This window comes from Sciurus carolinensis, chromosome 9, assembly GCF_902686445.1.
Source record: "Sciurus carolinensis chromosome 9, mSciCar1.2, whole genome shotgun sequence".
NCBI classification, from domain to species: domain Eukaryota; kingdom Metazoa; phylum Chordata; class Mammalia; order Rodentia; family Sciuridae; genus Sciurus; species Sciurus carolinensis.
The window spans coordinates 5,563,382-5,586,838 of NC_062221.1; the positions used below are offsets into that span (position 1 = coordinate 5,563,382).

At 48.8% G+C, this 23,457-nt stretch overlaps 1 long non-coding RNA gene across 3 annotated transcripts; it reads right to left on the reverse strand.

Annotated features, from left to right (window-relative positions):
- Positions 1–8,102: 8,102 nt before the first annotated feature.
- On the reverse strand, positions 8,103–22,921 carry LOC124993050 (uncharacterized). Of its 3 annotated transcripts, XR_007110230.1 has the most exons (4): positions 22,586–22,921; positions 21,272–22,209; positions 18,505–19,594; positions 8,103–8,209 (listed from the first exon to the last, which is right to left on the reverse strand). It is a non-coding gene; the product is annotated as an uncharacterized LOC124993050 (long non-coding RNA). The 3 variants fall into 3 exon arrangements; XR_007110231.1 differs by lacking the exon at positions 8,103–8,209 and having other exon boundaries at positions 18,148–19,594; positions 21,272–21,516; XR_007110229.1 differs by lacking the exon at positions 8,103–8,209 and having other exon boundaries at positions 18,148–19,594.
- Between the last annotated feature and the right edge of the window lie 536 nt (positions 22,922–23,457).

Below are 23,457 nucleotides of genomic sequence, written 5' to 3' on the forward strand. Positions count from 1 at the left end.
GAAGGTGTTCCAGGTAAAAGGAACAGTGGAAACAGGCTCACGGTGACCAAGGACACAGGATGCTCTTTGCCAACCGTTCTGTGGAGGATTTGGCAGATGATCAGAAGCCGGCAAAGGAAGGAGATAAGAAAGGAAAGGCCATACTTCAGGCCCGGAAGCCTCGCCCTCCTGGGTCTCCTAGGAACCCGGATGGACACCTTCACTGTGGAGGCTCTCTATATCCAGGAAATAAGACCATATTAAAGTCTAATCTCGGTTACCTTGTTTTCTAATATAGTCTCCCTTTGCTTCTGGGGAAAGTTCCTCCTTCTTCTTAACCAATACCTTTAATTTCAAGTCCAAGCACCCCCTCTAGGACCTTTCTATACTAAATATGTTTCTCTCTCTCTCTACCATGCATGAAGCCGGTAGATTTTTAGAATCAGAAAAATCCAGCTCTTTAGTCACACAATTTTGTGGGACTCTGGGCAGATTGCTCGCCTGAGTTCGATTTCCTTACAAGGTACGTGAGGTCACCAGAGGCATTAGGGAGACAAGGCCCACGGGATGGCACTGAGGAGGCTGTCTGCATGGCCCAAATCCTGCTCCGCGGCTCGCCCACCCGGCTTTCTGGTTTCTTGCACACACTCATCCACACACACACACAAGCACCTGGGCACTTCCCCTTGGCACTACCCGCCCCTCAGTTCAAGGAAAGAAGCAGCAGCTCAGGCTCCTTCGGGCTTGTCCCTGGTGTGTCAGCTGGAGTCCCACCCGGACTCTCCTCTAGTCTCTCCAGATGTGGCCCCTGAATTGCCACAGTGGGCCTCTCCCCTCCGCGCCTCACCTGTCCTCAGTACCCTGCCCCCTCCAACACCACAGTTTTTCTTCTCTTGTCTCCAAAGTAACCAGGAGCCCTGGTTCTCCTGCTGCTCTCCGGGACTCCTCTGGCCCCTGCTGAGCCCGCACCCCAGCTGCTTGTGGTAGATTTGCCTCTGGGCACATAGGAAGCAGTGAAGGGGCGAGATCATGGTGGCCCCCATCAGAGACCTCCAAAAGTAGTGACCCCCTGGCAATAATTGCGGCAAAACCGAGATAACTTTTTCAGATAAATCTTAAGCTCCACCTTGCCCCCTAACCAGCAAAAGTGAAGATGATCTGTAAACACCTAGTCACACAGAGCCAAGTAAGAGAAACAGAGTTTTACAGCAAGCACATTAAATTAGAGGGCACATACTGCGCGGATCCGTGCAGCAGTTGGTAGGAGCAGAGATATTGAAAACTCCACGCTGCTGAAGAAAGGCCAAGCTCCAAGCAATTACGGGGAAGCTCAGCTTTTTCTATCAGCACCTTTTTTTTTTTTTTTTTTTTTTTGTTACAGGGATTTGTTCAGGGGCACTTGACCACTGAGCCCCATCCCCAGTCCTATTCTGTATTTTATTTAGAGACAGGGTCTCACCGAGTTGTTTAGTGCCTCACTGTTGCTGAGGCTGGCTTTGAACTCTCCATCCTCCTGCCTCAGCCTCCTGAGCCACTGGGATTACAGGTGTGCGCCTCCGTGCCCGCTATTCTACCATCACTTTTTAAAATTCTTGATCCAAAGAAATCTTCACTCTGTTGCACATCAGTCATGATGTTACAGGGACGAACATCCAGAAATGGTGCAGAGTCAGCTAGTGAACCAGGAAAAGGAACGGACACTTCCCCTGGCCAGCCCTTTCAGGGGTTTGAGCAGTGCTGGGGTCAGAGAGCACAGGAGTGCACGCAAACTACCGCAGCCTGTTCTTACAGCCTGTTCTTATGCGCTGGTTAGAGCATGGGCCCTGAGGGAGGCTGCCTTGGCTCTTAGTCCAGTGCTTCATCTAAGATTCCATTTTGCTAATCTATATAAGTCAGGGGAGCCCTATTTTATAGAGATGTTATAAAGATTAAATAAGAAAATGAAAAAGCTTTTTCTCAGCAAAAGAAAAAATCAATAATGTGAAAAGAGAGCCGACAGAGTGGGAGAAAATCTTTTCTACACACACTTCAGACAGAGCACTCATCTCCAAAGTTTATAAAGAATGTAATTTTACACACAAAATACAAAGAACCCAATCAATAAATGGGCCCAGGAACTGGGCAGACACTTCACAGAAGAAGATATACAGGTGATCAACAAATATATGAAAAAGTGCTCATCATCCCTAGTAATTAGAGAAATGCAAATTAAAACCACCCTAAGATTTCATCTAACTCCAATTAGAATGGTGATTATCAAGAATACAAGCAATAATAGGTGTTGGTGGGGATGTGGGGAAAAAGGCACACTCATACATTGCTGGTGGAGTTGCAAATTGGTGCAGTCACTGTGGAAAGCAGTATGGAGATTCCTCAGAAAACTTGGAATGGACCCACCATTTGACCCAGTTATCCCACTACTTGGCCTATACCCAAAGGACTTAAAATCAGCATACTACAGTGATGCAGCCACATCAATGTTCATAGCAGCTCAATTCACAATAGCTAGATTGTGGAACCAACCGAGATACCCTTCAATTGATGAATGGATAAAGAAACTGTGGTATATATACACAATGGAATATTACTCAACTATAAAGAAGAATAAAATTATGGCATTTGCTGGTAAATGGATGAAGTTGGAAAATATCATACTAAGTGAAATAGGCCAAGCCCAAAAAACCAAAGGCCAAATGTTTTCTCTGATAAGTGGATGATGATACATAATGAGGAGGGGTGGTGATGGGGGGCGGAGAGAAGAATGAAGGAATTTTGGATGGTGTAGAGGAAAATGGGGTGGGAGGGGGTGGGTGAAGGAAAGAGTAGAATGAAACACACAGTATTACCCTATGTATATGTATGGTTAGTGAATGGTGTGACTCTACATTGTGTACAACCATAGAAATGAAAAGTTGTACCCCATTTGTGTACAATGAATCAAAATGCCGTCTGTAAAAATTAAAAAAATTTAATAAAAAAAAAATGCAAAATACTTAGCAAGTGCAAGACACATGGCTTACATTCAAAATATGTTGTGTAAATATTTTTTTTCCTTTTGCTACATTCCCAGGCTTAGTTCCTCCCTTTCTGAGAAATTCTGCTTCAATTATTTGTAAGTAAACAGTGTGTGGGTGTGTGTGTGGGTGTGCATGCACGCAGCTGAACTGGGAGAGAAGGCAGGGGAAGCTGGGTTGCAAAAAGACCACGTCATCCCCGGTGAAGTTTAAAAGGCCTCAGTCTCCTCGCCTATGGGCCTCCATCCCCAACTTCCCTAAGCAAAGATAGAGGGGATTTGGGCTCCTAACCCAGGGGCAGCAGGAAAGAAATCCAGCACCCTCTACGGAAGTGGTAAAAGCAGGAAGAGTTATTGCCTGTTCCCTGTAGTTATTTCATTATTGCAAAGGTTGACTTCGTGTGTGCCCAGATGGCTGGTAAAACATTGTTTCTCAGTGTGTCTGTCAGGGTGCTTCCGGCAGAGACATTTGAATCAGTGGATTGAGTAAAGAAGGTCCTCCCTCAGCAGAGCCGACGGGCATCACCCAATCTGTTGAGGATCCTAACAGAACAGAGGCAGAGGAGGACAAATTTACCCCCCAGGAGCTTAGATGCCCATCTTCTCCTGCCCTCGGGTGCTGGCATTCCTGATCAGGCCTCCAGCTTGGCCTGGGACTCACACTGTGGGTCCCCTGGGTCACAGGTCTCTGTGCTCGGCTTGGAGCCTCACCACCAGCTTTCCTGGCAGACAGCAGACTGGGGGACTTCCAGTCTCCATAGTCATGTGAGGCAGTCCCACCATTAATTTTTTAATCCACCTGTGTGCACAGCGCCGTTCCCCTTTCCCTGGAGGACTCTAACGCTCAGGACCCTGAAACAGCTCTCAAAGGTGAAAACACAAACACATACGAAGAAAAGAAAAATTATTCGTGATCTCACAACCCAGAGAGAGCTTCTATTAATATCTTGAAGTAACTGCCGTAGTTACCCCAGGTATCTATTTGCACATCTATAATCCACGCTACCTTGACTTTCCACTACTCTTTCAATATTTCTATTGTGAGCATTTTTCAATGTCAATAAAAATGTCTCTAAAACATTCTTTTCAATGACTACAAAATGGCCTTTTAGATGAATGTATAATTTATGTATTTAATAACTCTTATTTTCTAATCACAAAATAATTATGTCCATTTATAATATTAGCGACTGTGATATATAAATCATCCATAATCTTATCATTCAGATATAACCACTGAATGTTTTGATATATCTCCTCCTAATATTTTTCCATGATTAGCTATTACATGCTTAAAATAATTGAGGTCATATGTTACAACTGTTTTCCCATGTCAGTTAAAATGCTTTAAAAATAAAATTTTTAGGGCCTGCAAAATATCAAATGATGCATTTCTGATTCCACTTCCTTACTTCAAGGAGAGAAATCCCCAACCAATAAGGACAGAAAATGCTCAGATGTGGAGGGAAGAGTGCTGTTGAGGTAACACCCGGAAGCCATGCGGGTCTCTAGGGAGGCCAGCCTCACTTGACCTAGAAGAGCCAAGTGGTTCCTTCCAAACCCCAAACCCCACAATCCAGGGGAGAGAAATGCTTGCGTCAGAACTGCCTGGGTTACAACTCCTGCCTGAACAAGCTTAAGGAAAAGTGAACAGGAAAAAAATGTGAACGGATAAGAAAGCAGGGAGAGAAGGGCAGGGTGGGTGCGGGTGCTGGGATAAATACAAGGAAGCTCCAAACCGGGGAGCCCAGGGGCTCCAGCCTGTCGTGGGACCCCTGCTGGCCCTCTCTCCTGGTCTCCTTCCGTTGGCACGGTTCTCTCCAACGTGGACACCACCATGCTTTCCTGAAAGGACTCTGGGTCCTCCGTGCTCGACCCCAGTGGAGGAGATGGCATTTCTCCTGGTTTCCAGAAGAAATCGACCAGGGAGGACTCTGATCAGGCAGAACCAGTAACTGCAGTCACGGAGACAGAGTGCCTGACGGGCAAAGCTGGTGTGCGGAAGCCACACCTAGTGGGTGTGGGAGGTCAGCTGCCCTGACTGCCAACAGGAGTGGGGTACTGCAGGCAAGGAGGACGTGCCCGCTCAGTCCCCACAGGTGCCAGGTGCCAGGTTTCGTCACCACGGGCAGCAGGATCCTAGCGGGGAAGGAGCAGGCCCGGAGGATGCTAGGACAGGGTGACCAGGCGTGCTTGCTCACACACTCGGGACCAGGAAGCCGAGGCATGGCTCTCGGGAGCTGGGCCCGAGCTGTCCCTTAGTTCACTTTGCCACCCCAGGGAACTTCAGCTTTCTTTCTCATCAATTCCTCTGCTTAAAAATATTTTTTTCATTTATTTTACGATAATATTATTCATTTACGATTGATATTATTATGTATTCATGAGCAAATGCAGAGCTATAAATAGCATATTTCTGCTGTTGAGTGGGAACCAAATGTGCATACATTTATGAGCACATACTCATATTTACACAAAATTAACAAACCTCAAAATTTTTTCAAGCTGGCAATATGGTTCAGTGGTAGAGCACTTGCCTAGCATGCAGTAGACTTTGAGTCCCATCCCCAGCACCACCAAAAAAAAAAAAAAAAAAAAACAAGAAAGAAAAGAAAAAAGAAAAAGGAAAGAATCTCTGTATTTATTTGCTGGGTGCAGTGACACAAGCCTGTTATCCTCATGACTAGGGAGGCTACGACAGGAGGATTGCAAGTTTGAGAACAGTCTCAGCAACTTAGCGAGACCCCAAACTCAAAATAAGAAAACAAAGGGGCTGGGGTGTAGCTCAGTGGTAAAAACTCCTGGGTTCAGTCTCTAATATCCCCTCCCAATTTTTTTCTATTTGTGATTTTATTTAATACTAAACCCCCCCAAACATTTTCAGTCATGAAATATGCTTTGCTACCCACTTTCTAGCAGAGGTGCAATGTCATCAAGTAACTTTAATCAGACATGTTGAACCATGTCTTGATTTGGTGACCCTTAGGCTACATCCACTTCACTGTTTTAACAGAGCAGCATCTGCATGAATACTTGTCCACATCTCTGTCTCTCTGGTTGGACTCCTGGGAGTGGAGATAGCAGGTTGAAGAACATGGATACCCTGAGGAGTCCGGCGCACACGCTGGCGTGGGGTTTCAAGTGAGGGGAACTGCCTGCGTTCTGTAGGGCCCCAGACAACCAGAGTGGGGACTGTGGGCAGACCAGCAAGCTCACTGAAACCTGAAGGCTGTAGCTCCAGCCTCACGGGGAAAAGCATTTGCTTTGGTTGCCATCGACACGGTGCATGTGGGGTTCCCATTTTAATCTACGCAGCTGTCCCTAGTGGGCTGACCATAGGAAAACGAGCCCCCTCTCACCCTCACTTCTTCTCTCTCTTGAGGCCTAGCTGCCCAAACTGTCCCTGGAGAGAACCTTCCCCACCCAGGAACGCTTGCAGAACAGGGTGGAGACTTCAGTCCACCCGAAATGTCCCACAACAGTCCAAGGGAGGGAACACCTCCCGGGCGCTCTACCAACTGTTCCGTGGGAAGCCAGGTGGCAGGTGGAGGGCTCTGCAATCTCCTGGAGCAGACTGGTGGAACCGGCCGGCAGGCACAGGAGCTGTGGCAGTGTGTCTCAGAGGAAGTGTCACAGCTGAGAGGAGAAGAGAGACAGCTGCAGGGATCTGTAGGAGGGATGTGGGAGGGGTCAGCATGAGGAGCTCTGCAGAACAGGTTCACCCAGAGGGTCTCTGGGACACCTTCTGTCAGGTGCCATGGATCCGGTCTGGTTCTTCAAGAGCAAAGGTGTGCATTCATCTTCAAGGCTTTGGAGACAGAACTTCTTTTTTATGTGGCTCTGTACAGAGACCGTGCCACCTGCAACCTGGAATAAATGTTGAAAAGGAACCAAACACGAACCCATCCTATTCTGTCTGGAAAGAGGAGCTCGCTGTGTTATATCAGGACCTGTAGCATGCACTCGCTACCCGTGTCCCTCTCAGGCACACGAGCCAGCTCAATCCCGAGGACCTTTCCATGGTGGGGTTGGACTGATGCACCATGTGGTTGTGGAAACCACACGGGAAGTCGATTCTTCTGGTCTTTGCTTGGTAAGCTCTGTTCATTGATGAGAGCTTATGATTGAGCCGAAGCCTTGCTTTGCTAGTCCCTGGGGCTCTACCACTTTGATCCAGGGCTTTGCACCTCGCTCTGCAATATACACACGTGCTCGATTCCAGTAAGGCAGGAAAAGAAGACGGTGGTGGGGAGGAGGATTTTTTCAATTATTAAAGAAAAGAAATCTGCTTGTCTTCATTCATTCATCACCTCGGCAAGCGTGCGTTGAGGGCTTAGTGCTCAGGACATTCTTGCTTCTTCTATTGTAGACGTAGTGCTTTTGCATCTCCCCAAGAAGGTGACCTTTCATCCGTGGAGCATGTGAAGATTGGCTCTGAGCAAATCAGGAGGCAATGGGGAGCGGGGCAGCCTCCCCCTGGCAGAGCCTGGCCTGTGTGGTCAGGGGAGTTCTCTGCTTCTAAAGGGCAAAGCATGCTTTTTATTTAAATTGAGGTGCTGGAAGTTCTTGGCCTGAGAGTTAAGGTATGTACTCAACTTACTTTATTCTGTTTGAGGGCGAAAGGAGAAAAAGACACTGGAGGACCAATGTCATGGGAGGGGAGGCCGCTTGGGTTACTAGCCTCAAGGAAAAAGAGGTGTCCCATTTCCAAGAGATGCCAGAACAACCCCAGGATAGGAAAGGGGGGCAGGGATTTAGGAAGTCCCGAGGTGAGGGGACACCCCACTGCGCCACAGTAGAGACAAGTCACAGGAAGGTCTTCTTGGTGGCTTCACACCTTGGCTCCCGGCTATGAACCTGCCTCATAGACAAGACAGGACCCTTTTCCCGTGGGGCTCATGAAAGCGAGCCCTTGATCACCCTGGAGCAGCTCTGGATGGTGGTAGGAGAGCTGTAAAGCCAGCAGGCCCTACTCCAGCCTTACTCCAGAGGCCCCCAGCTCCTGCAAGCCTGGCTGGGGGTCCCCGTACCACCCAGCTGGATACTCCCACCCACTCTGCCCACCACTTCAAAACGGCCAGCTGGCATCCACACAACACTTACCCAGTTCTAAAGCCAGAAAGGTCTCGTGTACTGGCCGGGCCGCTGTGGGCAGGGTGGAAATCAGTCTGTGAGTAGTTTTATAAGCATCTCCCTGAAAGCCCCGGGAGGAAGGTCCTGCAATGTTTTTAGGAAGGAAATATGATAAAAATATTAATTACTTTTTACTCATTTAAATATATAGAATGGTATTCTCCTTATTATGGACTTTAAAGTTTTCAACCAGTAATGGTTTTTGTTCATGTCTGTTTTGTCTTTTAGAGAATGTAACTGCTAGGGTGTGGTGGCACACACTCGTCATCCCAAAGATTTGGGAGGCTGAGGCAGGAGGATAGCAAGCTCCAGGCCAGGATCCGCAACGTAGCGAGACCCTGTCTCAAAATAAAAAATTGAAAGAGCTGGGGTTGAGCTCCATGGTTCAGTGCCCTGGGTTCAGTCCCAGTACCAGAAAGAGAACTGTGTACAAGGGTTTGATGGGTTTCTTTGCCACCCCACCCCCAACCAACTGGTGCTTCCCATGGTCTTGACTTTCTCAACTTTGAATTTTCCTAACGGCAGGATGTGAAGAATGTAAACTCTCTGCTCAAAGAAGTGCTGCTTTTCCTTCATGTTCTGCCGGGAGCCACCAGGCTCACGTCCTGGGGCACCGAGGCGGCCAGAGTGGCAACCAGGCCCTCAGAGTGGTGTGTCCTCTCCCCGCTTTGCCCCTGCTGATTCCCAGGGACTAGAGGATGCACGGGAAGGTGACCCTGCCTTCCCAAGAGCAGACCCTCAGCCCTGGGCCCCACCCTGCTCCCCTTTCCCTGGCCACAGAGTCTTCTCCAGCTGTGGGTCCGGAGCCCGGCCTCCACTGCAGGACCCAGCCTGTCACTGACCACAGTCCCCGCCTCGGTGTGCCCAGTAGCGCTGCTCCGAGGCTCGGTCCTCACATGTATCACGCCCCCCTCACTCCCGGTTTTCAAGGAAATTATTTTTCCTCCCCAGTTGTTCTCAGCTCTGGCTTCTCATTAAGAGCATCTGGGGGGAGTTTTAAAATGGTACCGTGCCCAAGCCGTAGCTCATAACACTGAAGTCAGAACTGGGGAGAGCCAAGGTGTCAAAGACTTTTAAAGCTCCCCAGGCGATTCTAAATCGCAGCCAGCATCGAGACGTGCCGATCTAAAGTAACGGTCCCTCCAGCTACCCACTCGGTCCTCCCTCATGTCTGACTTGACTGGCTGCCTCCTTTCCCACCGCTCTGCCAGAGTGCGCTGGCTCCTTGCCCTCCGCTCCCCACCACCTCCCACTGCCTCGAAGTCACAGAAAGGTTTTCATGGTAAATTCCCCTTTGAGTCATTACCTGTTTTTTTTTTTTTTTTTTTTTTTTGGTACCAGGATTGAACACAGGGGCACTTAACCACTGAGCCATATCCACAGCCCTTTTTTGCATTTTATTTAAAGATAGGGTTTCTCTGAGTTGCTCAGGGCCTTGCTAAGTTGGTGAGGCTGGTTTGGACTTGCGATCCTCCTGCCTCAGCCTCCCAGGCCCCTGGAGTTATAGGTGTGCCCCACCACGCTGACTCCTTACCTGACTTGCCTGGGCACCGTTGACCCTGCTGACCACCCTCTGCTTTGTCTCTGTGCACCTTCGTTGGGCAATCTCCTCAGCGCCCTTGGCTTTATTGCTGTCCAAACACCTACACCTCCCAAAGAGGCATCTTTCAAATTTAGGGGTACCTCATCGCCAGCAGCCCCCTCAGCAGCTCCCTCAGGATATCTGAGCGGCACCCTCAAATTCCATGCCAAGATTGAAGCTGGTCCTTTCCTGGCCATTTCCTAGTGCAATTAATATCCCAATGTCCAGGTCAAGTGGCTTGACTAGCTCTCTCGAGTGTCTTCATGTGGCAAAGGCTCCAAATCTCGAAGCCCTCAGACCCAAAGATGGTCTGAATCTGAGCACGTTAGTTCTGTAAGGTAATCTGAAATCAACAGTCTTAACGAAAACGTCTGGAGATACCTGTTGCAAATCTGTCTCTATATGTTCTACGAGTACATTAAATATCTGAAAATGTGTTCTAACTTATTGTACAGTGCTTACCCTTAAATTCTACTTATTTTTCTTTCCTAAAAAGAATCAGGCAGCTGTTCATGAATTTAAGGAGGCCCATTCTTCAGTTCTCTCACACCACATCAGCTTGGGACAATGTGGTCCAGATGTGGTGGGAGACGTACAGAAAAAAAACGAGTCTGGTGATAAAGCTGCTGGCTAAAATCATTTCCTTTCAGATGTTTGTTTTCTAAAGGGATCTTTTTTTTTTTTTTTAAGTCGAAGTTCTACAAGCTGTTTTTTCTTAACTTTACTAAACCACTGTTTCTGAAGTCTAAATAAGTTCCAGTTCTAAGAGGCTCCTTTTTGCATAGTCGTTCTCTGTGGCTTTTTTTTTTTTGCATAGGAGTTCTCAGGGCTCAGAATCTGTCTGAGCACCAGCCCTGGCTCCTTCTCCTGTGGCCATCTGCACATTTTGCATGCACGGGAGCTGTTGGTGTGTGTGTGTGCCCGCCACTTGGCATCTGGAGGAGCGGGCTCTCCCAGGCAGGTCCATGGAAGTTCTAAAGGAGAGGAAGAGCGCTCGGAGGGGCTCCGGCCTCTCCCGCAGATGGTGCTGCTGTGGCAGTCTGTGGGTGTCGCTCACCGCTCCCCATCGGCCAGGCCTGTACCCCACGGAACCCTCCCTGCTCTTGAATGGACGACATTGGCTCGGTGCATTGACTATTCATGAGGCGCTTTCATGTGGTACCAAGTAAACTCATGAGGAAAACACAAGGCTAGTTTTAATGAAAGCCAAATAACGTCTGCTCCCCTTTGCTTGCAACTTGAAGCAAAAAATTACATCTGAAGGTTAAAAGCAATGCCAGTATTTGATAATAATGAAGAATTATCATCTAACTTGCTGCGAAAGAGGGAACAAATAACAATGGGCTGGTTATGATCTTGGGGTGTCTCAATCTTTTCCACTCGGCTCCACAAAAAGTCAATTGTCAATGGAAAGTGATGATATATGTGGGTTTTAAGTTGTGTTACTGCCTGAGAAGGTTGCTGGATGGGGAGGGAGTGTTTGATCTAAGAAAGAACATTCCAAAGAGCCTGGAGTGACTGGGAGCATTTGGAATGTTTCATTTTGAATTCAACTTTTTTATACCCCAATTTGTACCAATGAATCAAAGTTGCAATAAAGGTTGGGATCAAGAACAAACTCACCAGCGCCTGCCCCTGACTGGTTTTGACCCTGAGCTCCAGCCACAGAGCGACCGAGGCTGACAGCTCAAGCCAGGCCTGGAAATCAGGCAAAGGGGACAGAATGACTTCTGAAAGTCCCATCCCATAACCCCTCAGTACTCAGTGCCGAGTACAGCTTGTCCTACAGAGCTGACACTCACATAGATTTATTAAGCCCAAATGATTGTCTGTCTCTGGACAAACACAGCAAGGGCAGGGGAAGAGACAGGTCGATAGGCAGTAGAGCTATGCAGCAAACCAAGAATGGCCCGCAAGAGCTGAGAGAGGCTCCGAGAGGCAAAGAGGAAGGGGAAGCAGCTGGGGGGGCCGGGTAATAGATCCGACGCGAGAGCCACAAAACCCTCCATCTCAGACAAGGCAAAGCAACGAGAACCACACTGACCTCAACCACTTGCGAGGACAGGCAGAATGTGCTTTGGAAGGAAATTTGGGTTATCAAGTCATTCTCTTTCACCTGCAAGGGAGGGCCAGCTGGTACGCTATGGAGGGACGGCACCCAAGCGTCTTCTTCAGCTTGTGGTGCTTCTCCAGGCCCTTCTGAAATACTCATTTGACTTCACCACTGCTGAAACGATGGCGAAATGCCTTTGGAGGAAGCACCACAAAAGCAAGAGACAGTTAGTGCATTGTTATGCTGAAATTTGAGCTTTCAGACAGGCCAGTAGAAAAGGTAACTAAAGGGTAGCACATCATTTTAAATGTCCCTGGATAAACATCTCTAAGAATCATTTGCTGTTCAAAATGAAAGCCAATGAAAACTTTTATTTCTAAGTCATCAAAGGGGCTGGTAGAGAGTGATTAGGATACGAAGCTGTGTTAGTTTTCTGTTGCTGTGACAAAATACCTGAGAAAATCAGCTTCAAGGAGGAAAGATTGGGATGTGAGGGCGATCTGGCTGCGACATCTGTCACCCCACTGATGGCCAGGGTTGATTCGGCTGATCTGGCTGACTAGGCGGGTGTCCCCTTCCTCCCTCACTGCTCCATGTGCGTCCCTCCCGAAGCTGCGCGCTTGGTCGAAGAGGACGACCTTCCCTGATAGAGGAGGACCGTTCTTCGGTCAAGGGTATACGAGTAGCTGCGCTCCCCTGCTAGAACCTCCAAACAAGCTCTCAAGGAGGAAAGATTGTTTGGGCACATGGTATCAGAGGATTCAGTCCATGGCTGGCCAACGCTGTTGCTCTGGGCCTGAGTGAGGCAGACTCTCATGGCTCCTCAGACAGAGCACAGGAAAGCTGCCCACCTCACCGCAGCCAGGAAGCAGAGAGAGAGAAAGAGAGAGAGAGAGAGAGGGTCCAGGGACAAAATCTACCCTTCAAAGACACACCCCCCTAATGACCTACTTCTTCCAACCAGGCCCACCTCCTAAACTTTCTACCACTTCCTAATAGTGGTAGCAACTATGGACAAACTCATCAACACAGGAGCCTTTGCGGGGACATTCCCAATCCAAACTCTAAAAAAAGATAACAAGAACTAATGGAGGAGGTGAGATTGCCCAGGGACCGGTGTAGAGAGAAGAGGAGAGGGTCTGAGCAGACCAGGAGAGCATGCGTGTTTTGGAGCAGTCAGAGTGAAGAGCCTTAAAGCAGACAGGAGCAGCCAGAGGTGTCTGGAGGAGATGGAGGAGAGACCATTCGGCAGTACAGACACCTGAGCATTCCAAGACAGGGAGTGAGTGTTGATGTTATGATAATGAGCGTCATAGATTTACTCCATTACTGTATTTTCTTGTGCTATTTAGCTCCTTAGAGCTTCAGAGTTCTGTACCTACATTGATATTTCTGGGTCTAGTGAGCTACCCAGATGCTTCATGAGTATGTCAACTCTGAATAATCTACCAACCCTGCGCCCTAAACCAAGTACTGAATCACACGGGCTCACAGCAGCAAAGGTCTGAGCCAGGTGGTGCTGCAGACCCTGCTCCGGGCCAGGCAGGAGCCTTCTCCCAGCTCGGTCCTGAGCCCTCAGAAGTGCAGCTGTCTCCAGGTGGAAGCCAGTCCACCTTCCCCTAATCTCATTATCCAAAGGCTCTTCCAAGACTTTTACACCTTTTTAAAAATAAAGATTTTTAGGGTTATTTCTACCCTAAACATACTATCATTAGAGAACACCCTCATCACAGAATATGTAAGAAGCTGAAGAAAATCAGTTACTGAGGTTTACGGGGGTAAGACTGAGCTAGAGCCCACATGGGTGGGAAGAAGGGCTCACCCTGACTTTGAATGAAAGCACAGTTTCGACTCAGAATGCATAGAACCATTATATCAAGACCCAGTCCCTGTAAGTGTTCTAAAGTATTTCTTCTACACACTTAAAATTTTACTTTTTCACAGCTCAAACTACTGTTTTTTTATGACTACTATTTTTTTGTGTGTGTACCCGGGATTGAACCCAAGTGCACTCAACCGCTGAGCCACATCTCCAGTCCTTTTCTTATATTTTATTTTGAGACAGGGTCTCACTAAGTTGCTGAGGCTGACTTTGAAACTGGGATCCTCCTGCCTCAGCCTCCTGAACCCCTGGGATTATAGGTGTGTGCCACTGAACCCAGCTGAATACTTTTTATAAATGATTTCATATGTCATTTTTTTTCACTTGGCATTTCATAATCAGTTTCCCACTTCATAAAAAGTTTTCATAAAGACTATTTGTAGTGGTTGCACTATATAATATAATTATAAAGGTCCCGAGTTAAACATTTGTATTAATTTCTATTTTTTTACTTTTGTAAAGAACTCTGTCTTTAATGCATTTATTCTTAAGTTTTTACAATTTTTTGCAATATTTGATTTAATAGATGGAGAAATGATTCTGAGGCTATTAATTTAATTTGTGAAATTGCTTTCTAAGTTGGATGACTGTGGTCGGCTATCAGCACAGGCTTTGGGGTTGGGTAGGGCTGAACCCCGGCTCCATGGGCCAGAGGGAGACCCTTAGAGGACTTTGGCCACGAGGGTCTGATACCCTCCATCCCCTCGCAAAATAAATATAGCAAAATAAACACGACCTCCAGCTGAAACTAGGTTGTAAGGAAGACTAATATTGGGTGCTACCCATGATTAATGCTTTTATTTTTTGGCTGTCAAATTTCACATTTTATTATCAATCTTTGTTCTCAATTTTTGGGTGCCCCCTCATCAGTGCCTGAGGCATGCTTTGGGTTCACTTGTAGTGAGGGGCAGGGGAACCGCCCTTTGCACCCACTAGACCTCAGCAGATCAGTGCGTCGCTCTACACCTTACCTGCAAACTGAAGATGATCACGTCCACTTCACTGAGCTAACAGTTAAAAGTGTTTGCTTGCTTTCTTAACACTTGCCAATGTAGTAAGCTCTCAACAAATGATAGATGAATTATAGCTGCCATTATTTTTAAAGAACTATGACAGTTTACCTTCTCAAATATCTGAAACGCATGATAACACTTACCACTGGGAAAAACATCTTCCCAGGCACAGTGTGCATGCCTGTAATCCAGGAGACTAAGGCAGGAGGATCACAAGTTTGAGGCCAACCTCAGCAACTTAGCAAGACCCTTAGCTATCTAGTGAGATCCCGTCTCAAATAAAAAATTTAAAAAGGGCTGGGGCATTGCTTATTCATAAAGCACTGCTGGGTTCAATCCCCAGTACCCTTCCCACCCCAAGTTTTAAAAAATATTTTATTAGTTGTTGATGGACCTTTTATTTTAGTTATTTATTTATATGTGGTGCTGAGAATCGAACCCAGTGCCTCACACATGCTAGGCAAGCACTCTGTCACTAAGTCACAATCCCAGCCCCCCAAAAAACTTTTGTGAAAATCTTTGCTTATATAACTCTACGGTTGTTGTTCTTGTTGTTGTCTTTTTAAACGAATCAGGACTTCAAAAGACAAGGTCTCAGTCTTGATTAGTTTTCCTTTCTTTGCCTCCCGATGAGGCTGAACCTTTTCCGGGTGTGTGTTGATTCCTACATCCCACTTAGAATCTCGTGCACGGGTTCGCATCTCAGGTCTTCACGCTCTGCGCTCCTGGGCCTTTGGTGGTGACTGTTGGAACACCCACGCAACGCAGGACCAAACACCGAGGAAAAGCCCCGTCTGCCCCAAGCCCAAGGCCAGCTAGGGCTGCCTGGGGGGGCTGCCCGGCCTCTTCCTAGAGGTGGCTTGGCCCCGCTGCACCTGCACAGTCACAGGAAGATCCAGCGCTTGCGGGCTCCGGCCCACACACAGAAGCATCTGCGGGAGGAGAGGCCCTGTCCTTTCCTAAGGGTGAGAAGCCCGTCCCAAGGCCCCTTCCGTGCTTTCTCCTTCTCACTGTGTTAGAGTTTGCCATGTTGGTTCCTAAACGCACGCACTAGAACTGGGCCTTGCATTCCACACACACAGACCATTTCATACTGAGACCAGGGAGGACCCACCAGCTGTCCTAGGAGGGACAGGTCCCTCAGTACAGGACAGTGGAGGAGTGGGGAGTGGCTATCTGAAGGACATCAGGGTTCCCTTAGGAACTGCCCGGGTGAGGCTAAAGGTAAAACAGCACCCGTCCAGCTGGATGAATGATGCACCCCCTCCCCCACGCCCACACACCCCTGCCCCTTAGTGTCTACTTCATAGTATTTTTTTTAAGTGAATGTTTGCAAAGTATCTCACACATACCTGGAGTAGGTAGGTGCTCAGAAACTGAATTCTGCTGATTTTACTTTATCCACAAGAGCATTTTACATTATAACCCACTGTGTTTCATATTGATGCAAAAATTATCTAAGTTCATTGAAAACTTAGATTAATTGGAGTGAGACACCTGTAGCCCTTTGTAGTGCTTGTGTGGCCAAGTGCATTCATCTTCTTTCATTTCCTCCAATACTTTAGAAACACCCTGTTCCCCATTTTACCTCTCCTGCTGACATCTAAGTAAGGTCAGGTTATTTTTCTTCTTGTCTTTTATCACAGGATTCGTTGCCTCCTCTTTCATCCTCTGAAAGATGAGGCTCTCCTCCTGTCCCTTTCCTAAACATACATCCAATTGGCAAGGGAAATCCCTACTCGGAGGAGGAGCAGGGAAGGAGATTCACTGCCCCCCATACACACCGCAGCCCTCTGCACCCGGCCCGGCCTCACCACCCGCTCAGCTGCTCTTGGTTTTCTCCATCGGCCATCAGGGCATCCCATGCCTTTCTGTAGTTTGCCTCCTGCTGAGGCCTCCAGGCTGGTTCAGATGACGCTGGGGATGGCCCTTCTTCCCACCACTGCTAACATGGGCTCGGAAAGCAGCGTGTCACAGAACTGCAATGTCCATGTGGCTGCCCGTGGTTCTGTCCGTGACAGTCTCCTTCCTGCTTTTTAGCCACTCTTTCAATATACGTGAGCACCCTCTCCTCCTTCTCAGTGGCCTGCCATTACACCCAGGAGGCAGAGACTCTCCTTTTGAAACTACTTCTGTTCCTACCACTGCCAGCTCCCACCAAGGAGCTCAAAGGCTAATCCTTATCCTTTCTGTGCCCTTCCTCCTCTGCCTCTCCACCTCCATCTTCCCGCCTCTGCAAGCAGTAGGCCACCACCACCCTCCTCACTTCCTTCTGAGTCCTGACCAACCACGTCTGATAGGCTGGAAATGGCCTAACCGTCAATTGATAAAGAGGATGTTCAATGGAACATGACACCATAGTCAAAACACACGGAAGAAGAGGAGAAATGTTGACTGAAACATGGAGTCACAACTTGCACAGGCAAGTGGGTGGCAAGTGGGCCCGCTGGTTGGACCGGGCAGGGGGCCGAGGAACCAGGGCTGCCGCGGGCTCAGGGCCTGGTGCTGACTTGGCCTTGCTGAACCCCGCTGCTCTTCCGTCTCTGGGCCTCTCTCCCTCCTCGTCCACCTCTGCTCAGTACTTTTTTCTGCTGGATTTAATTCTCTTCACCACAGCGGGCTTCCTTCTCGGGTGTGGGTGTGGGGGCAGAAAGTGACCACCAGAACCTGCAAGGCAGTCCCAAACTCTAGAAGTCCCCAGAGAGCACTCTGACAGGTCTGCATCCACTGCAGGCAGTCAGACCAGTGGCCACGGGCATGAGACTGGCTACCAGGAGTGGTCAGGCCTAGGACAAGAGCCCACCCATCACCAGGGAGAAGAGGCTCTGATTGGCATCAGCAGCCTCATCAGCGTCCCCATCAGCATCCCCGGATGGAGGAGAAGTGACTCCTCCAAGGGAAGGTGTGTGTGCTGAGGCCAGAAGAAGGGAAGGAAGATCGGAGGAGAAGCAGGGAAACCCTAGCCCTGCGCCCCGCAGACCGGCAGCAGGCAGGCACGTGTGTTTGCTGGGACGCTGCCACAGCCTCGGCCGTCCTTCCACACTGTCGTCCTGGGTCAGGGCCATCCTGACTTGGAGTCCTGCATGTCCTGGCTCCTCCATGGTGTATACTCTTCCTTCTTCCCTAAGCCTCCTACTCCTCCTGCCTCCACCTGCTTCAGCTCACGTTCCACCCACCACCTGCGCAGGAGGCCTGCAAGCGCTCCCAACTCAGTTAGGGTCCCGGCGCTTAGTGCACCTCCACACAGTACATTCCCCATCAGAAGGGCACACACTCCCCAAGGTTAAGCAGAAGGTGCTTATTACAGGGCTCCAGGCAGCATAGAGAAGCTGGCAACCCAGCTTAGGTAACTCCAGACTATGGGCAAGGCAGCCAGAAGAAACTCCCTATGACCGGTGGCCACCGATCACGCCTGTAATCCCAGCGGCTCGGGAGGCTGAGGCTGGAGGATCACAAGACCAAACCCAGCCTCAGCAATTTAGCGAGGCCTTAAGCAACTCAGTGAGACCCTGTCTCTAAATAAAATATAAAAAAGGGTTGGGGATGTGGCTCAGGGGTTAAGTGCCCTTGGTACTGGGAAAAAAAAAAGTAAAGAATAGGAATGAGTGTGAGATGCAGGCAGGAAGGCGGGAGGCAGACCACGTGGGACGGGGAGACGCTGCTGTCAGTGCGTGGAGATGCCGGCGCCTCTTGTGACTTAAGTAAGACACAACATTGTAACTCCACAGAAAGCACACAGCTTAACACACACACACACACACACACACACACACACACACACACACAATCACACGACTCATGAAACAACCACCCACCCAGCCCAGTTTACGATGAGTGGCATTTCCAAACCTCCAAGTCCCCTCTTGCTCATTCTTGGTCTAACCGCTGGTCCCTGGTCCCTAGCAGAGGGGAAGTCCAATGCCTGCTGCTTCCTCTTCTTGAGCAGTTTTAGGTAGAATCACGGTTCAGACTGGGACCTGTCTTTACTTGCCGCAGCCGTGAGGTGGGTCATGCAGTTGCCCGTCCTGGTCATCCAACCTTTTTCATTGCTGGTCAAGTGTGGTTGTATGAATACTATGAAAGACATTTGACTTGCTGTCGATATTTGTCTATTATAGACAAAGCTAGTGCAAATATCTTCCTCCCTCCTTTCCTCCCGCTCTTTCTTATTCAGGTGGTGCTGGGAACTGAACCCAGGGCCTCACGCAGCTACACACACACTCCAGCACTGAGCTACACCCCCACTCCCCATTTTAAAATTCCTGGACGTCTTTTGGAGGCCGCAGGGCCTCATCTGTCCTGGATATGCACCTAGAAGTGGAACAGCCGGGTCCTACAGTAAGCATATACTCAGCTTCATTAGATATTGCCCAACACGTTTCCAGAGTCGTTATATATTCCCTTCCACTAGCAGGGTGTGGAAGTTGTAGTTCCTCTGCATCCTCATTGACCTTTGACACTGTTGGTCTTTAATTTTTTAAACATTAGCCATTCTGTGGGTGTGTAGTAGTATCTTACAGTAGCTTTAATTTTACCTTCACTGACGATTAATGATGTTTCAAACCTTCTTAATATTCTAATGGTATATTCAGACTCAGACCAAAGATAGCTTCCAGGCAGGGGATTGACCCGACTCGTCTTTTCAGTAAAGATTTCTCTGGTTCTTCGGTGGAGAACTGACTTCAAGGAAGCCCAGCGGGACAACATTAGAAGGCTACTGCTACATTCCTGGCAGGAGAGGGGGGTAGCTTGGATCAGTGGTGGTTGAGAGGTTACAAGCAAAGGTTAAAGAGGTGCTTTGGAGGAAACCTCCTGAGTCAGCGAAGGCACCCATGGCCTGTCTATGGGGAGAGTGGGGGAATCAAAGGCGACCAGCACACAGCAGGACAGATGGCTGGGTGTTTCCCACTGTAGAAATCCGGAGCAGGTTCACCAGGCCCTAGGAGAAAAGTAACAGGGAGTGAAAGAACAGATTGAATCATGCCACAGCAAACTGTCTGTGCCCGTCACCAAGTGTGCTCAGAGGAGCATCCGGGGCACTCGGCCGGCGGGCCTGGCCATGCTCCCTGCCTCCAAATGAGCTCACGGGGCTGCGGGGCGCCTGCCAGCCAGGCTGTGCGATTTCGCTTATCACCAGCGTTGCTGGGTTTTTTCCTTCCAAAAAAAAGTGTGTCTCTGCACAACGAAATAAAAGACCCAGAAATTTAAAATTAGATTAGTTTGGAAATTACTGGCATTTTTCTTCTTGTGTAAGGTCACTCTGCCCTTGCAGGCCAACGCTGGGAAAGTGACACATTTCCTTCTCCACCTACGCTTTGCTTATTTTCATGAAATGAAAAGCAAACCCTCCACACTTCGAATGCTTAGTGCGTGTGGCAAATATTTTTAACCTCATTTAAAACTTTAATTTTAAGTTATGTTATGTAAAAGGGAGCTGGCCAGACCACTGGCTTACTCAGGTTTTTTACGTGGAAAACACACTTCTGCCTTTGCAGAATAACAAGCCGACTGACCTCCCTGGCGTTCAGCCGCCTGCCCTTGGGCGTGTGTAGGCTTTGCAGTTCTCAGCCCGGTGATAACACTGCATTAGAAGGACCTCAGGGTTGAGAGCGCTTAGTAGACAGTCCCTGAGCTAAACACCAGCCAAGCACGATCATGGTCTCCCTTGAACATGTGAGAAGCCCGAGCTCAGAAGCTTGCCAGACCACTGGGCTGTTAGCAGCAGGGCGAGATCAGAAACAGAAACAGGGCCCGCTGAATCTGAAACTGAAGACGTTACCAGTTTCCAGGTTTCAACAGTGTAGGGTGGAAACTTTCCGTGCCAGAGCCAGGCCTGGGGTCACTCCACAGCCGTACCACTGAAGGGCTCTGTGGCCTTGGGCAGTCTCCTCTGGGGCCTGCCAGGGGCCATAGCTTGGCTTAAGGCTCTGCTTCTTGCCAGGGTACCCTCCTTGGGTCCTGACAGAACTAAATAAGTTGACACTTGGACCTGTGCGGAGGTTCTGCTCTGAGACAGTTCGCTATCACTGTTTAAGGGAATCGGCCCTACGGAGACCTCGCCCACCTGGGGCACAATTCACACGCGCTCAGTACCGAATTCAACGCCTGGGGTATTCAGGAGGTGGTTGCTTTCGGAACTTTTCCTTTTTTTTTTTTTTAAACAGTGCTGGAGACTGAACCCAGGACAAGGCTATACTCTGAACTCTATTTTGTCAGCTCAAAAAGAAACCCAGGACCCATTACCAGTCACTCTCTGTCTCCATCCTAAGCAACCACAATCTACTTTGTGTCTCTGTGGACTTACAGATCCGTGAGACATAGAACATGGACCCAGACGTCACGCAATAGGACGGTGCTGCAGCAAGTATCAATACCGCATCTCATTTTTCTTCTCTCATGGTAGCAGGGATTGAACCCAGGACCTCACACATGCTAGGCAATAGCTTTACCCTTTTATCTTATTATCTATTTTGAAACAGGGTCTCCCTAAGTTGAGGCTGGCCTTGAGCTTGCTGCCCTTCTGCCTCGGCCTCCCCGGTAGCTGAGATCCCTGGCTAGTCCTTTTTCCTTTTGTTGCCAAGTGGTGTCGTGTGGGTAGGTGTGTACCACATTTTACCTGTGCATTCGTCAACTGACGGACATTCGGTCTGTTTTGGCTGGGCTGTCATGCACCATGGTACAGAGCTCTGCGTGGCCTGCTTTGCTCTCTGGGTGTAAAACTGGGAGTGGAACTGCAGCCGCCGCCTGTGCCTGCTTCTTCTGCCTGTGTCTCTGACAGTGGGGAGGAAACTCTTGCACATCTGGTACCTCAGTATGTAGACACAGTGGAGTTTTTATTCAGCCATAAAGAAGGATGAAATTCTGTCATTTGCAAGAAAATGGATGGAACTAGAGACCATTGTGTTAAGTGAGATAAACCAAACTCAGAAGGTTCATTGTCCTGTGTTTGCTCTCCCCAGAGAAGAAAAAGGAAAAGAAAGATGGGGGTGGGTCTCATGAAAGTCAAAAGAACAGTAGAGGAAGGAACCAGGGGCGGGAGGGGGAGTGCTGGGGAGGGACACCGGCCAAAGCACAGGGTTATCTCCTGTAACCACGCATCCCGCCACTATGTACGAGTATAACGCACCAGTAAAACTACAGGAAAAGACCAGAGCCCGCCCAAGCCCTGCAGCATAGATATCAATATCCCCCTTCACAACTGAAAATTTCAAATCAGAATTAGCTGGACTTTTGTCACGTCCCCCCCCACCCCATACACAGAGTAAGACACACAAGCAGAATCAAAGTGATAACATCCTGGTCTCTGTTTCCCTTATTGTCATGACAGCGAGGCAAGAGCCAGACCAGGGCTCAGTTCGGCCAGTGCAGGTTCCCATCCTCTGCTCGGTTGGTTCCCATGTCCTCTCTGTGACCTCATAGTGAGACAGAAAGCAATTTGGTCCAGGGATCAAAGCCTGAAAAGTCCTCTCATTTCCTCACATTCAAAGCGAAATCGCTCTGGGCAAGGGGTGCGTGTCCCTCCCATGGTTGTGATGCAGACATTCTGCAGAAGCCCTGTTGGGAGTGCAGCAGCATGTTTAGGACTTTCATCGGTTACCTACGGTGCAAGCCAAGCCCACAGCCTACTCAGGAGCCAACACAAGCCCGTCAACCTGCACACGACTCCGCGCCTGCCTGCCTGCCAGGGAGTTATGTTAATGCGACTGATTCATTTCCACCGGGCACTCTGTCATTGACTACTTTACATGTATATGGTTCTTTGTCAAGAATCCAAAGTGCCTAATTAAGAATAAAGCCAAGAAAAAATTAAAACACATTTCAGAGGGTTCCAGGGTCCTTTGTAGTGCAGGGTGGGGGTGGGGGGGGTGGGGGAGGGTCTTGCATTTCTAGTCCCAGAGCCGAAGGCTCACAGGGGAAGGTCAGTCCCTACCTGGTAAAACAGCAGACTTCAAAATCCTGAGGCCTTGGTCTCCATCTGCCGCTCAAATTGGCCTGCTTTGTTGCTTAATTGGGAAATATCCCTATAAATCTGCATATCAGGCTTCCTCTTGAAAAACAGGAAGGCAGCAACACTGGGCCTGGATCCCTGCGTTAGCTTCACTTACTGGAGTCGGGGAGTGGCTGTCCCTGTTGACTTTCCCAGCAGGCCTCTCTTCTGTCCCTTGTTTGCCAGGCACTGGGGGCAACCGACTTTGGAATCCCTACTTTATAAACAGCGTTTGCAAACAGCTAGCATTCACCGTCCTCATCGCTGTCCCGGGGACAACCTGGGCACATGTACCTCACACATGTACCTGGGTGCGTTGGAACACCCTGAAAGTTTCCTTTTAACCAAGTGGAAGCAGCTGTTTCCCACGAGAATTATTCATGGAGTGCGTGGAAGCCAGACGTGACCCAATTTAAGCACTTGATCCTGCTCAGATATGAAAGTGGCAATTCCTTGTTCCTGCAGGCTGCAGCTGCCTGTCAGTTGCTGGACTCTTGGCTCATTTCCTGCCAGACTCATCTTTCCAGAGATGGTCCAGTAATTTTCCTGTCCAGTGTGCTGGTGGTTGGAACTTCCCCGGAGCCACAAGTGTCAATAGAATGCAGGGAGGTTTGGGTTTCTGGTGGAGAGAGGTGGCATCCAGTCTCGAGTTACTTTTTAAAACAGCAAGTACTTTCTTGTGCTCCTTTTGGAGGTGAGGAACATTCCAGTATTCTGATCTTTTATTCATTTGATAAATGTCTATGGAGCATCAACTTTGTACCATGCACTGTGCTGAACTTGGGGCACAGTGATCAACGAGACAGGGTCCCTCC